Source organism: Saccopteryx bilineata, chromosome X (assembly GCF_036850765.1).
Source record: "Saccopteryx bilineata isolate mSacBil1 chromosome X, mSacBil1_pri_phased_curated, whole genome shotgun sequence".
NCBI lineage: Eukaryota > Metazoa > Chordata > Mammalia > Chiroptera > Emballonuridae > Saccopteryx > Saccopteryx bilineata.
The window spans coordinates 98,653,723-98,668,560 of NC_089502.1; the positions used below are offsets into that span (position 1 = coordinate 98,653,723).

At 41.9% G+C, this 14,838-nt stretch overlaps 1 pseudogene; it reads right to left on the minus strand.

The window, feature by feature from the left end:
• The window catches only part of LOC136317746 (glutathione S-transferase P-like), a 39,715-nt pseudogene that overhangs the window by 18,128 nt on the left and 6,749 nt on the right, over positions 1-14,838 (minus strand).

The window sequence follows — 14,838 nt, forward strand, 5'->3', positions numbered from 1 at the left end:
TCAGTGGTAGAGCGTCGGCCTGGCGTGCAGAAGTCCCAGATTCGATTCCCGGCCAGGGCACACAGGAGAAGCACCCATCTGCTTCTCCACCCCTTCCCCTCTTCTTCCTCTCTGTCTCTCTCTTCCCCTCCCGTAGCCGAGGTTCCATTGGAACAAAGATGGCCCGGGCGCTGGGGATGGCTCCTTGGCCTCTGCCCTAGGCGCTAGAGTGGCTCTGGTCGCGGCAGAGTGACGCCCTGGAGGGACAGAGCATCGCCCCCTGGTGGGCGTGCCGGGTGGATCCCAGTCGGGCACATGCGAGAGTCTGTCTGACTGTCTCTCCCTGTTTCCAGCTTCAGAAAAATACAAAAGAAAAAAAAAGAAATCTTGTCATAATAACAGATGCTAAGAAAGCAGTAAAGTCCCAGAAGGGTCATGGTTACAGGACCTGGGAGTCAGCTTCAGCAGTTTCCCACTGGCCACAGATGAGACAATCTGAGCTCCAAGAAGATAATTGCAATTTGATTGAAAACCACCTAATATGTTTAAATTAATGAATTCAGAATGATCTGTTGACATTTGGAGAATGATGAGAAACCAAGTTTTTTTCTTGAAAACTGGTATAGAAAGGGAAAAGAATAAAACATTTATCCTGCCTTTCTTTTAACAACTGTAACATTGGTAGCCAAATTATAGATGAGTGAAAACATCTCTATAAAATTACTGCACCCTAGCTAGGTAGCTCATTTGGTTGGAGCATCATTCTGATACACCAAGGTTGTGGGTTCGATTCCCAGTCAGGGCACATACAAGAATCAACCCATGAATTCATAAATAAGTGAAACAACAAATTGGTGTTCTTTCTCTGTCGCCCTTCCTCTCTCTCTCAAATCAATCAGTAAAAATTTTTTTTTTATTCAGACAATTAAATTTAACAGGGTAATATTTTATACCCAAAAAATAATTGTTAAAATTTGAATACCATCATTCTGTAACCACCAATGAATGTATCTAGCATCTGCTAACATCATAGACAGAATGACATCATGTGCCCCCTAATGAGAAGACATGCCAAACATCTGCAGTTTTGTTATAGAGATCAAACTTGAACCAGATCTGGCCTCTGCATCCAGTTGCCAATTTGCAGGAAACAGAGTACAGAGAAATATGTTCAAACTGCTTGTGAAATGGTATATATATATATATATTTTTTTTCTTGGCACAAAGCTGTTAAAATCATTGTGATTTCCTAAGTGATAAGAGACTAGGTGCATCTTTTGTTCTGGTATTTGGTTCTTGACTCCAGTTCCTGACACAGAGTTCTTAACCCTTTGAGTAGCATGAACGTTCATGTATGTCCTCGTTCCTCCTGACCATTCAGAGTATGATTGTACGAAAATTTTTAATTTAAAAATGTGTAAGGCAACATTTAAAAAAGGCAAACGTATGTTCTTGTTTTCATAAATTAGTTATCAAACAAACATGACTTTAACTTAATAAAACTGAAACTGGAACTAATTTCATTTTTTGAAAAAAAAAACAAACTCACTCCCAGGGGTCAGAGAGCATGAAAAAAAAACCTCACTTATTTGGAATTTTTCTGGCTGACAGCAATGTATTTTCTTCTAATAAAGTGGCTCTGGGTGTTTTCCTGAGTAAGTACTTTAAGCAGAAAGAGCCAGCCATGATGAAGAGCTTGGAATTCTTAGCTTCATCCCCTATTCTCCTGAAAAGAGAAAAAGAAATGGAGTTCATTAATGATAGTCATGCCTGTGTGAGGAAGCCTCCATGAAATCCCAAAACCTGGGGTTCAGAGAGCTTCCGGGTTGGTGAACAGGCGGAGGCGATGGGAGGCGAGGAGTGCTTGGAGGGGGCAGGGAAGCGCCCTTTCTCACGTGCTTTGCCTTATGCGTCTCTAACCTCTGGCTGTTCATTTGTATCTTTTATCATATTCTTTTTAATCAACTGGTAAACAGTAAGTAAACTGGTTTCCTGTGAGCTGCTCTAGCAGATTAATTGAACCTAAGGAGGGCGTTGTAGGAAACTCTGATTCATAACCCAACATCAGAAACACAGGTGACAACCTGGACTTGCAATTGGCATCTAAAGTGGGGGAGAGCAGTCTTGCAGGACTAAGTCCTTAACCTGAGGAATCTGATGCTACCTCTAGGTAGGTAGTGTCAGAATTGAGCTGAATTGTAAAACACCCAGCTGGTGTTGTAGAGAATTCCTTGGTGTGGGAACCCCCCACACACACATCTGGCGTCAGAGGGATTGTGAGTGTGGTAATCGTGTGAGAAATACAGGAGAAACATACAGGATAAGCAGTGTAGGCTTTCAATATGCTGTACCACATGTATGCGATCACTCAAATCAAGGCGGTGGCAACTCCAGACTTGAGTGAGAAACTTGAGAATAAAGAGACTTAAAACCTAACAATTTTTTTAACCAGGCAAGATTAAACTGCAATATTCGGGATATACACTTGGGTGACGTAATGATAAAGAAATGCAAAATAATTGCTGCAAAGTCAAGGTAATGGTTGATGGGTTTAAACTGAATGGGGCTTCCGAGCTGAGTGGAAGTTTTTCTTTGAATTCTGTAATGGTTACACGGAGGGTTGCCTTATAATAACCCATTAAGCTATACTTTTGTGTTATATGACATTCTGCACCTATATTTTAATTTTTTACTAGAATCATTCAAGTTCTGGGCTATTTTTGTTTTGTTTTTTCCTTTTAGTAGAGAATATTTATCTTAAGTGCTCAATCATTATCCATTTAGATTTCATTTTATGCATATGTTGCAAGAGTCATTGTTTGATACTGTTTTCCTCCTATTTTGAGATTTCTGTTCTAAAGTTAAAGAATTTTATGGTATGTTTTTCTCAAGCCAAGAACATTGAGGTAAATTCTCTACACTCCTTGCCTAAAAATACCTTTGCATTGACCTATTTGAATTTTCATACTCAGCTTTAAGATAAAATAAGTTAAAATGAAACAATTTCTTTCTATTCTCACACCTAAGATGAGGAAGAACTGGAATGGAAACTCATTTAATTTTACTCAGAATTGCATGGTATTTCCAGTATTTCATCATGACTAAAATCTAGAGTCAATTTTTACTGAAGTTTGTATACTGTACCTAAGCACTGTGGTCTATATCAAGTGCTCTCATGATATATTTGCCTAGTAAATTTAAAATTTTTTAATTAAAAAATTGTCATAAAATACACAGAACATAAAATGTGCCATCTGAATTATTTTTGAGTGTACAGTTCAGTACTGTTAAGTATTTTCACATTGTTGTGCAACCCATTTCCAGAACCTTTTCATCTTGCAAATCTGAAACTCTGTCCCCATTAAGCACTAAACTCCCCATTTTCCTCCCCTCCCATCTCCTGGAAACCACCATTATACTTTCTGTCTCTATGAATTTGACAACTCTAAATACCTCATGCCAAGTGGAATCATACAATATTTGTCTTTTTGTGACTGGTTTATTTCACTTAGCATAGTGTCCCCAATGTGCATCTAAGTAAAAAAAATTTAAATCCTTGTAATTTGGAAATTTTCAAACATACACAAAATAAAAAATCATTTAAGAGTTCCTAGGAACTGTTACCCAGCTCTAACAATTATCATCAATTTGCTGTTTTTGTTTCATATATTTCATGAATTGTTTTTGTTACACATTTTTTCTTAACATTTTATTATGAAAATTTTCAAACATCAGAACAGTTCAAATTGTGCAATGAAGACCCATGTACCTATCACCTAGATTATAAAATTAAGATTTTGCTATATTTACTTTATTGATAGCTCACTTTAGCTTTATAACAGTTTGCTATATTTGCTACATCTTTCCATCTCTGCCTCTATCCAATAATTCATCTTAATGGATGAGAACTTAATACTTGTAAATTGAATTATAAATGTAAGTTGTAAATGACCCCATGTCATTGGGAATGGGAAGAAAGACTTGGGTCAGATGTCTCACTGACAGCATACTGGGAGTTCCAGGTGTTATGGGAAGTGGTTCATACACATGGTCTCATTTCGTCCTCAAGGCAGCCCTAATAAGTAGGTGTTTTATGTTGTCTTACACATGGGGAAATAGACTCAGAGAGGTCAGCAGAGCAAGGAGTTCACACAGTAATCAAGTGGCAGAGACAGGATTCAAACCGAAGCCCTGGTATGTGCCTTAATCCCTTGGGTCGAGCTCTGTTCTCTTCACAGAACAGAGGGTTTGTGAGGGCGAGGTTCACACTTGTTGCCCTGAGTTGAGTACCAGAACCACCTGGAGAACCTGGTCACAGTCCCTTCTCTGCCCAGGATGGAGGCACCCAAGAAAAGAGAGTCACCCACTCCCAGGACAGGGAAAGCAGTAGGAAGAGCAGGCGGAAGCAGCTGATAAGCCAGTTAATGGGACCTCCTAGCCACAAACCCTGAGCTTTGAGTTCCCATGCCCAGATGTGGCCTTCAGACTTGTACCAGCCATCATCAGATATTGCCAGCTGGTGGGTTTTGATGGTGGCAACACCGATCCACACCCAGACACAGCTTAACTAAGCTTGCCTAATGGTAAGGTGAGGCTGCTCCTCGCAGGCCCTCCATGGGGTGAGTGGAGGGGAAGGCTTGTCTTGTAGACCAGTTCTCTGTTCCCTCTCTTCTAGGAGCCCTGGTACATCCCAGGGCTGGGGACAGCCTGCAGCTGTGCTCCCATCACAGCACTGTCCTGTCAGCTTGGCTGTCTCTTTCAGTAGTCTATGACCTTCTTAGGGGCTGAAGGCGCATTTCATTCCCTCTTGCTTTCTTAGAGTTAGAGCCCAACATGGCTCCTCTAACCAAGGCACAGCATAAAATTCCTGTGCTCCAACCCCAGAATCAGAGAAACTAGTAAGTGACAAGAGGGGCAGTCGTGTTGGTGTCCAATGCACCCTCTGATTGTCTTTGATGGCACCACATCTACCTGCTGCAGGTGGACCTGGACTCAGCCTTGCTCAGCCAGGGAAACAGCAGGGTGAGTGAGGTGAGTCATTCACAAGTTGGGACAAGTGAGGGCAGAGGCGGATTAAGGTCAGTTGAGGCCCCAGGCACAGAAGACAATATTGAGCCCCTTTAAAAAAAGAGACAGGGAAAAAAAAAACATGTTAACCATATTTTTAAATAAATAAAAAATATTATGTACTATTAATGTTAAAATTGCACATATGAAACCAAACTTGGTATCATTAGGAAAAAAAGTGTCAAGTTGGGGTTTTGCTGAGCCCTTCAGAAGTTGGGGCCCAGGGCGCGTGCCCAGTGTGCCCGCTGTTAAATCCGCCTCTGAGTGAGGGACAAGACTGGTTTTCATCAGCTCTGAAGCTTCTCCTGAAGATCTATCTGGCAGCCCCTGCAGAACACCAGCTGGCCTCCTGAGAGGTCTGCTGAAAGGACCACACTTTCAGGTGAGTGGAGTTGCACTTCCTTTAAAAAGGATTAATCACTGCTCCTTTGTTGTGCTCTTCTCTGGCAGCTGCTGGAAGCTTGGGGAAGCTGCCCAACAAGTTTGAGATTGGGGAATGCTCCAGAACTCATCTGTTTTCCCCATTTCAATTTCATCTTGAAGAGATCAAAGAGGCAAAGAAGAAGGGACTGGGTCAACATGGCATCCAGGAAAAGGCAGAGCCTGGCAGTTCTCACTCTCCTGCCCCAGCTGCCACTTTTCAGAGCAGCAGGTGGACTTTGGATTCTACCAGTGGTTACGTTGGTCTTCACCCCTGGTTAAGGGGCCCAGATCTAACATTACCTTTTCATACTCACAGGGAAAACCACTGGAGAGCAAGCATGGAGGACCACTCCGCCACACTCCTTTTCTTTTCTTTCTTTTTTTTTTTTAGTTCCTCCCCCTTCCTGGAATCTTTTTTTTTTAATGTATTTACTTTTTATTTTTTACAATGACAGAGAGAGACAGATAGGGACAGACAGACAGGAACGGAGAGAGATGAGAATCATCAATCATCAGTTTTTCGTTGCGACACCTTAGTTGTCCATTGACCGCTCTCCCACATGTGCCCTGACCGTAGGCCTTCAGCAGACCGAGTAACCCCCTGCCCGAGGTGAGCCTTGCTCAAACCAGATGAGCCCGCACTCAAGCTGGTGAGCTCGGTTCTCGAACCTGGGTCTACCACATCCCAGTCTGACGCTCTATTCACTGCGCCACCGCCCGGTCCACACTCCTTTTCTAACACTCGAAAAGCCTCCCTTGGGCAAGTAGCATGAGAGCCAGAGACAAACTACAAGTACATTTAGTTTCACAAATCTGATGAAGGCTGAGTCGGGTACACATTTGGGAAGATGCCCCAAACTTGTCTCTGAAGGTTCCTCCTGAGAGGAGGCTAGTTTTCAGCCGCCTGCTCCTTCTGGGGTGCAAGACCCAGGCCAGCTGGAGGTGCTGGCCTCCCAATATTGGTGCAGGCTGGATTATGGGGACAGCAAAGCTGAAACAGGACAGGTCCTTGAAACCTAGGCTGGAGCATGGCCTGGCTCTGAGGTTCACTTGTTACTGTGACAGGCTTAGCCCTCAAGGGTGTCTTGGTGAAGTCTTGGGCCCATTGGGGATGTTTTTGCAACTGTGTGTGTAACTGGGGGACCCTCCTCTCTCCCAGTACATCCATGTGTTCAGCAGCCTGGAAGCTCTCCAAACCCCATGCTATTAGGATTTCACGGAAGCCTCCTCACATGGCCGTGACCAATCATTAACTCCATTTCCAGCCACTCTTTCCTCTCTGGAGAATGAGGGGCAGGGCTGAAAAATCCAAGCTTCTAATTATGGCTTTTGGTAACCAACCCCCATCTAGGAGCCAACCAGGAGCCCACCAAGAGTTACCTCATTAAAACAGAAGATACTCCTCTCATCCAGGAAATTACAAGGGTTTCAGGAGCCCTGTGTCAGGGGGCAAAGACCAAAATTATCAGAACAAAAGATGCTTCTAGTGCTCTTATCACTTAGGAAATTACAAGAGTTTGCAGAGCTCTGTACCAGGAACCAGGGGCACAGACCAGAATCTATTTTCTACTATCCCACATCACCTCAAATCACAGGCTAGCAAGTGGTGACACTGAGATTCAAACCCAGTTAGTCTGGCTAGGGTCCACTCTTTCAAATAATAAAAATGGCTTATTCATTCTTTTTGCTTGAAGAACTCTCTCCTGTAGCTTTCTGACAATCAGGACTGATTGTCTTACACTTGACCACTCACTTCGATCCTAGAGTTCATGCCGGGGGTCACTGCTGTGTGCCAGTTTACTGGATACCTTTCCAGACCACTTTCTATGCAATTACAAATAAATTGTACATAGAAAATATACAGTTTTTCCCTTTTATATGAATATTCTTTATTGGAGTAACATTGGTTAATAATTTTATATAAATTTCAGGTGTACAAGTTTATAACACATCTCTATACTTTTAGGAATTTTTTTCGTTTTCTGAAAATTGTTTTTCCAATTAAAAATAGAACTTTTAGGGTTAGGGTTAGGAAAAGAAAAAAATAGAACTTAAAATAAATATGGTTTAGAGAGATTTCCATATTGATACACATTAATCTATCTATGGTACTCAGAATAATGACCCCCCCCCAGAGATATGTACATCTTCATCCCTGAAACCTAGGAATATTAAACTTACATTGCATAAAGGACTTTGCAGATATGATTAAGTTAATTATATTTATTTTATTTTTTATTTTTTTATTTTTTTACAGAGAGAGAGAGAGAGAGAGTCAGAGTGGGGGAATGACAGAGACAGACAGACAGGAACGGAGAGATGAGAAGCATCAATCATTAGTTTTTCGTTGCGCATTGCGACACCTTAGTTGTTCATTGACTGCTTTCTCATATGTGCCTTGACCATGGGCCTTCAGCAGACCAAACAACCCCCTGCTTGAGCCAGCGACCTTGGGTCCAAGCTGGCGAGCTTTCCGCTCAAGCCAGATGAGCCCGCGCTCAAACTGGCAACCTCGGGGTCTCGAACCTGGGTCCTCCGCATCCCAGTCTGACGCTCTATCCACTGCGCCACCGCCTAGTCAGGCAAGTTAATTATATTAAAATAGGGATGGTATCCTGGCTTATCTGAGTGGACCAATGTATTTAAAAGGGTTCTTAAAAGAGAAAAGGAGAAGCGTCAAAGTCAGAGTTAGGTAGAGAAAGAGGAGGGAGGAAAAACAGAGAGAGAGGAACAAAAAGAGAGACATATGGAAATAGATTGGAAGATTCTATGCTGCTGCCTTTGAAGATGGAAGATGGGGCGATAAGCCAAGGAATGCAGAGGACTTCTAAAAGGTAGAAATGGCAAGGAAATGAATACTTCCCAAGAGTCTCTAAAAGGAATGTAGCCCTGCAAATGCCTTCATTTTAGCCCGGTGAGACCAAATAGAACTTGTGACCTCTAAAACTGTAAGATAGTAACTTTGCACACGTGCGTGCAAGTGTGTGTGTGTGTCTGAAAAGTTGTATTTCTTTCTTTCTATTTATTTATTTATTTATTTATCCCCTCTTATATCCTCTTCTAACTCACCCCAGTCCCCTTCCCCTCTGGTAATCACCATCTTATTGTTTGTGTGTATGAGGTTTGTTTTTTGTTTTGTTTTGTTTTGTTTTTTACAGGGACAGAGAGTCAGAGAGAGGGATAGACAGACAGGAACAGAGGGAGATGAGAAGCATCAATCATCAGTTTCTCGTTGCGACACCTTAGTTGTTCATTGATTGCTTTCTCATATGTGCCTTGACTGTGGGCCTTCAGCAGACCGAGTAACCCCTTGCTGGAGACAGCGACCTTGGGTCCAAGCTGGTGAGCTCTTGCTCACACCAGATGAGCCCGCGCTCAAGCTGGCGACCTTGGGGTCTCGAACCTGGGTCTTCCGCATCCCAGTCCGACGCTCTATCCATTGCGCCACCGCCTGGTCAGGCTGTATGAGGTTTTTTGTTTTGTTTTTGGTCCATCAGTAGGTGAGTGGATAAAAAAGCTGTAGTATATTTGTTACCGTATAAGGAACAGGGCTGGAACAGGTCTGTCTACCTCAGACCCACTGGTAATGTGCGGGTTCTTAACTTCATGTAAGAAAGATTTCGCCACATAAATTCAGGTGATTTTAGAGTATGTTTATTAAAGTTGGGGGCAGTGCAATAAAGGAAGGGCTTAGGATAGGAGAAATAACAGGAGAGAGAGCCTAGGTGGGGATGCTTTGGCTCTCTGGAATATTAGAGCAAAAGGGGGCCTTGGAAACAGGTTCAGAGGGTAAGCCTGAGATGAGCTGCTACTGCCTGCTGCTCCTCTGCTTGCAAGGCTCCTGGGGACTCTTAAAGTAAGAAAATTATGGGCGTGCTCTAGAGTGAGCGTGCCACTGGGTTCTTTCTCTGGGGGCTTTTTGTTTGTTTGTTTGTTTTATTGATTTTAGAGAGAGGAAGGGAGAGAGAGAGAGACAAAGGAACATAGATCTGTTCCTGTATGTGCCCTGACCGGGGATCAAACTGGCAAACTCTTCATTTTGGGGTGATGCTCTAACCAACTGAATTATTCAGCCAGGGCTTGAAGCTTATATATATATATATATATATATATATATATATATATATATTATAAAATATACCTGCGAGCCCAGTATCAAACTGGCCACCTCAGTGCCCTGGGAGGACATTATCTATTATTGCTCCACAGGTGCTGGGCAAGGTTTTTCATCTTTTATTAGCTACTGGAAATCTTAGCAGAAGTCTCAGGGAAGGGTCTTAACAGAATAGTCATTAACTCTTCAAGTTTATCTTTCAATATGTATTAAAATGTACATACGTTAAAAAAGTCAGGATTATTTTCTGGTTAGCTTTAGTTTTTTAAAGAATATTATTAAAGAAGGACTGGGAACAAAGCCAGTCTGCCCTGGGAATATCTGGAATATGTAAGCCATTTGCTTCTAAGTGTCTTTGCTTAGAGATAATAAAACCTTGTGATTCATTAGGTGACTATAAATTACTCAAATTGTTTGGCTTTTTAAAATTGTTTTGTCCTGACCTGTGGTGGCGCAGTGGGATAAAGCGTCGACCTGGAACACTGAGGTTGCCGGTTCGAAACCCTGGGCTTGCCTGGTCAAGGCACATATGGGAATTGATGCTTCCTGCTCCTCCCCCTTCTCTCTCTCTCCCCTCTCTCTAAAAATCAATTAAAAAATCAATAAAAATAAAAAATAAAAAAATAAAAATAAAAAAAAAATAAAATTGTTTTGTCTCAGTTTCCCTTATTTGACTTGTCAAGGAATTTCCCTAGCTTCTTTCTATCCTGACTCACTTTTACACTACAGGATACTACTCAGCCATAAAAAAGAAGAACATCTTACCCTCTGTGACAGCATGGATGGACCTGGACAATATTATGTTAAGTGAAATAAGCCAATCAGAGAAAAACAAGTATCATATGATTTCACTCATGTGGAATCTAATGAAAAAAATAAACAAACAAAATAGAAACTGATTCATAGATAGAGAACAGACTGACAGCTGTTCTGTTCCCCCCTCAGGGGGAGGTTGGGTTGTGGGGTTGGGTGAAAAAGGTAACGAAATTAAACTTTGTACTTTTTGAGCCACAAACTTTGTGGTACTTTATTACAGTAGTAAGAAGAACATCCTACCTTATCATTTTTAAATTCTACATTGTCAGTACTCCCTGGTCTATTTATTCTCTGTCCTTATCTTTTTCTTTTTTAACCAGAATGTCATATAAATGGAATCATCAGGGAAATTTGCTCTGAGTCTGCCTTCTTTCATTTAGCATAATACTTTGAGATTTATCTATGTTGATGCATGTATCAATGGTTCATTCTTTTTTATTGACAAGTAACAATACTCAGCATTGTTTATATATTCTGTTGTGTGAATGTCTTATAATTTGTTTATATATTCACTCTTCAAAGGACATTTAGTTTGTTTCCAGTTTGAGGCAGTTATGAATAAAGCTGCTATAAACATTCGTGTTCAGGTTTTGATGTGCACATAAGTTTTCATCCCTCTATGGCAGAGGCCAGCAAACTACAGCCATGAGTGAAACCAACCTCCTGCCTGTTTTTGTAAATAAAATTTTATTGGAACCAGCCACAGTCATTCGTTCTTGTATTGGTTGCTTTCCCACTATAACAGCAGAGTTGGGTAGTTGTGACAGAGACTGTATGGAGCACAGTCTACAATATTTACTGCCTGGTCATTTATAGGAAAATTTTACTGACCCCTGGAGTTCATAAACAATTTTATGGGGTGGCTTTAACAAGTTCTTTCCTCTTGGGAGAAAGGTAGGTCTCACCTACTGGGACCACAGCTCCACCTACTGGAGAGGATCCCTCCCTCAGGGCTGTGGCTCCTATGAGGTCTTCTTTGGGCACTACCGTGCCACCTTGAGATTGCTTTATGGGCTTGTCTGTGCACAGGACACTAGAGAATGTAAAAATAAAAATAAAATAATGGAGGCCTGACTGGCGGTGGCGCAGTGGATAGAACATCAACCTGGGATGCTTAGGACCCAGGTTTGAAATCTGAGGTCGCTGGCTTGAGTGCAGGCTTATCCAGCTTTAGAGTGGAATGGCCAGCCGGAACCCAAAGATTGCTGGCTTGAGCAAGGCGTCACTGGCTCAGCTGGAGCTCCCTCCCCCATCAAGGCACATAAAAAATCAATGAACAACTAAAGGGATGCAACTATGAGCTGATACTTCTGATCTCTCTCCCTTCCTGCCCATCTCTCTCTCTCTAGAAAAAAAAACCCCCAAACATTTCTATATTTCTTCTTTTTGTTGTTAAAGAGATATTCTTTATTTAAGAACTTTGTTTGAGAGATAGACAAGGAAAGAGAGAGAGACAGAGAGAGGGACAGACAGGCAGGAAGGGAGAGATGAGAAGCATCAATTCTTCGTTGTGGCACCTTAGTTGTTCATTGATTGCTTTCTCATATGTGCCTTGACAGGGGGTTCCAGCAGAGCGAGTGACCCCTTGCTCAAGCCAGCAAACTTTGGGTTCAAGCCAGTGACCATGGGGTCATATCTATAATCCCACACTCAAGCCAGCGACCCCACGCTCTAGCCCGTGACCTCAGGGTTTCGAACCTTGGCCCTCTACATCCCAGTTCGACACTATCTACTGTGCTACCACCTGGTCAGGCTTAATAACTATTCTCTAAAAATTTACTGTTAATATGATTTCAAGTTAAACAGATATTATAAGTACTATAGTTGATTTATTAATTCAGTAAAATTGTTTTCCAAGAGGATATGGAAGGCCTATTAACTGGAACTATCTAAAAAGCCCCAATTAAGCAGCAAGATTAATGGGAGTCATTGTCACTTTTTAAAGTCCTTAATTAGCTGCTCTTATCAGGTTTTTTTCCTTTGTGTGAACTCCTAGGCACTGAGCCTCCTTTTAGTGTCCCTTTGGAGCCTGCAGAATTTATTTCTCCGGGATTTTGTTTTCCTGATTAAAATTTGAGACATAATCCAAAATTTCAATGTAAAAGTCCATTGACAATAGTTCTTTCAACCATTACTTACTTATCTTGGTGTCTCACAGGTCTGCTTGTCAGACATCTGAGGTCCTGATGGAGGCAGGTTTCTCACTCAGGTGAAGGCACTTGAAAATGCTGTACACAGACTGTCTACCTGGCACTAATTTCCTCTCTTCAGAAGGGCCAAGGATGTCCTACTTTCAAGTCATCCATGATGGAGATTATAATCTGGCAAGGCAGGTAGATATCAGGTAGAGTAAAATCAGATTTGGTCACAGGAAAACCTTAAGAGAGGTAACTTCACTTTTCTGATGCTAAGTTTACCCTGATTCTTTCTTCCTGGTAATAAAGCAAGCTTTCTTCTTCCTCCTTCTTTTCTTTTCTTTTTTTCTTTTTTTTTTTTCTTTTTTCCTTCCTTCCTTCCTTCCTTCCTTCCTTCCTTCCTTCCTTCCTTCCTTCCTTCCTTCCTTCCTTCCTTTCTTCCTTCCTTCCTTCCTTCCTTCCTTCCTTCCTTCCTTCCTTCTTTCCTTCCTTCCTTCTCCTCTTCCTTCTCCTCCTCCTCCTCCTCCTCTTCATTTTCTCCTCCTCCTCTTTCTTCTTCTTTTCTTATTCCTCAAGCCAGAACTAAAAGCCTGAGTCTCTGTCTGCACCACAGTGCTCCCGTCCAATTTCAACCGACATTTAGTTCAGGCTGGAGCAAACTGAGGGGTGGGGGGAGGCTGGTAAACTCACCACCATTTAAATGAAACTTCAAATTCTGGTCTTCTTCCCTAGTTGTCCTTCTGCAATTAGCTTTACAAGGCTCTCAAATAGCTGGTTCATGTGTTTTGTCCAGGCTTTATAAGTTAAATCTGTGAAATTTGCCTCCTCTGCAATATGTAGCCACTGGTGTTGGTCTCTGCTCAGATCTTTTTTCTTGTTTTTTTTTTTTAATTTTATATTGAATACTTAGGACTTACTTTGAAGGGGTCACTCCCATGTCAGTATAGCTTAGTGTTCAGCCAAAGATTGATCAAAGGTTAGTTATGCAAAAATATGTCAAGTTAACTTTTGACTTGCTTTGTTGCTGGAGAGTATGTTCAAACCTCAAGACTTTTACAAGTGTGCCGTGGCATTTATTTTATTTTTTCACTGTTTGCTCTTGTATCCTCTGTGCATACACAGACTCAGTAAGCCAGAGATATGGATCTCTTCTGATCTCTGCTACACGTGCACATAGGTTCTGGTCTGCCTAAGACACAGGGAGAGTTGATCAGGTCCCCTGTGGATGTCTATTCTCTCAGACCTCCATGTTAAATTCCTGGCAGACTAGATCATTGCTTTCCCCAGCAGACTGTAAGGTGAGGCTAATGCCGCTGCTGGCTCCTTCCTTTTGCTTGCTGCTAAGATCGTCACTTAAACTGGCCGGGCTCCAGATTTTCTTAGCTATCTCTAGCAGCTGCCGTGAAGCTTGCTGTTTCCCTGGCTTTCCTGTCCTAGTTGAACTACTGCACTAGCAGCGCTGGTGAAAGAGGAACCACATTGGAAAATACCACCACAAATTGTACTGTGTTGAGCCAAACTTGAGCAGTTTTGACGAATAAAACACTTCTCAGTTTGGAGTATGCATTTGGTCTAATTTCAGAATACTAAAACTGTTGTTTTTGACAGTTTTTTCCAGCTTTTAGAATTGTTTTGGAGGGAGAAGATTTGTTAACAGAAATCAAATTTCTAATTTGAAACAGAAATCCGCCTCAAGTTTTATACAGGCAAAAATAATAGAAGCCCTCGCCAGATATCTTGGTTGATTAAAGCACTGTCCCAAGATGGAAAGGTTGCCAGGATAGGCAAAGGTTTCCAGTTCAATCCCTGATCAGGGTACATGCAGGAACAGATTGATGTTTCTGTCTCTCTCTTTCTCCTTCCCTTTTTTTCTCTAAAATTAATAATTAAAAAAAAAAATAGAAGAAAACAGTATCCCTGACACCAGCCCAAAGCCTCAAATTAAAATCAAGACAGTCACAGGGGCAAGGATGCTTGTCTCTTCTTGGAAATTAAAAAAAAAAAAATCCACTGCCTGCTAACAGCATGATTAGCACTCCACACTTTGCCTTAGCCAGGGATGTAGTGAATGGATAGAACATCATCCTGGAGTGGAGGTCCCTGGCTGCATTCCGGGATTACCGATTTGAGCCCCAGTCAGGGCACATATGAGAAGCAATCAATGCACAACTAAGTGGAACATCGAGTTGATGCTTCTTTCTCTCTCTCTCTCTCCTTTCCTCCCTTCCAAAAAGAAAAGAATTCCACATTTTCCCACCAACCACAAGCTCTTCCTGAATACAAGAACACCTCACACCTCACCAT